At 52.0% G+C, this 1368-nt stretch overlaps 1 protein-coding gene across 1 annotated transcript in view; it reads left to right on the forward strand.

Moving 5' to 3' along the window:
• The first annotated feature begins 778 nt into the window (after positions 1 to 778).
• Positions 779 to 1368, forward strand: part of SCLY (selenocysteine lyase) — a 41149-nt gene continuing 40559 nt past the window's right edge. Inside the window, exon 1 of the mRNA XM_011980312.1 lies at positions 779 to 871. The gene's annotated coding sequence lies outside the window, so the exon portion shown is untranslated. The remainder of the gene's footprint in view (positions 872 to 1368) is intronic.

Raw genomic sequence — 1368 nt, forward strand, 5'->3', positions numbered from 1 at the left:
TCCGCCCGTCTCGGCCTCCCAAAGTGCTGAGATTACAGGCGTGAGCCACCGCACCCGGCCTGTGTGCCTTCTTTTCCAGACCCCTCTTTTTCCTTTTTGTGAGCTCATTCGCTACCCATGCTTAGAATATGAGGGGTCCAGGCCTAAAGCACACACATTTGGCATTCTACTTTGGTTGGAACAAAGTGAAGGCATCTGGGAAAATATCCCCTATGGAATCAGTGGAGCGAGATTCCCAAGACTTTTTAGTTTTTGGTTAAGAAACTAATAAAGTTGAGCCTGCTCATCCAATACTGATAGCATTTTAAGGAAGCAGCAAATAATGAAGCAAAGGAATGTGTAAAGTATTAATCTGAAATTCAAGCCATAGATTTGCTCAGCCCGGCAGCAGATTGAAGAGCTATAGTCGCCCAACAAACACTAGCTAGACTAAGGTCCTTTGGATGCTTATTTATAGGAAAGAGAAATAGATTTAAGGACAAATGCAAAGTCAAGCCGGGCTGGGGGTTTCCTGGGACTATTAATGTCTCACGGGTCTGTGTGAAGAGACCACCAAAAAGGCTTTGTGTGAGCAACAAGGCTGTTTATTTCACTTGGGTGCAGGCGGGCTGAGTCTGAAAAAGGAGTCAGCAAGGGTGGTGGGATTATCATGAGTTCTTATAGGTTTTGGGATAGGGGGTGGAGTTAAGAGCAATGTTTTGGGGGCAAGGGTTGGATCTCACAAAGTTCTCAAGGATGGAGAGAATTACATGTCCTCGAGGTCGGTCTAAGTCAGGGATGCGAGCTTCGAGGAGGAGCAGGTGCGAGCTGTGGCCCGGGAAGGCGCCACGGAGAGGTGACTTTGGGGCCGAAACTCGAGTGACTTCCAGGGGTGAGGTTTACAGGTTCTGGGGTAGCAGAGCCTGCCAGGAAGAGGGCACAGCAGATGCGAAGGGCGGGGGACTTGTCGGAGGTGACCCGGCGGAGCCCCTGACCCGGGAAGAACTTAGGGGTTCATTCGGAGCCTTATGGGGCCTCGGAGGTTGATCACGGAGCGATGCAATTTAAGTGTTTTGAAGGAGTCCTTCTGGCTGTTTCCTAGAAAGTAGGAGCGCGGGTAGGCCTGGGACGGGAGGGAGCCGGGAAGCCAGTTGGGGATCTTGTAACCGTGTAGGAGGGAGATGTGGTGTGCCCCCAGAAACGGATGCATTGGTAGGAAGCTGTTGCACCGGGACAGGTGAAAGGGAATTAAGGATTCTCCCAGGCTACTGGCCCAGCTGCAGGAAACTGGGGATGGCCACCGCTGAGAAGCGCGGAGACCCGGAGCACGTGGTGTCCACGCTTGTTAAGTCCGAGAAGGGCGGGAGGCAGGGGTATGCATTTTCCGGT

Source organism: Mandrillus leucophaeus, unplaced genomic scaffold (assembly GCF_000951045.1).
Source record: "Mandrillus leucophaeus isolate KB7577 unplaced genomic scaffold, Mleu.le_1.0 Scaffold21, whole genome shotgun sequence".
NCBI lineage: Eukaryota > Metazoa > Chordata > Mammalia > Primates > Cercopithecidae > Mandrillus > Mandrillus leucophaeus.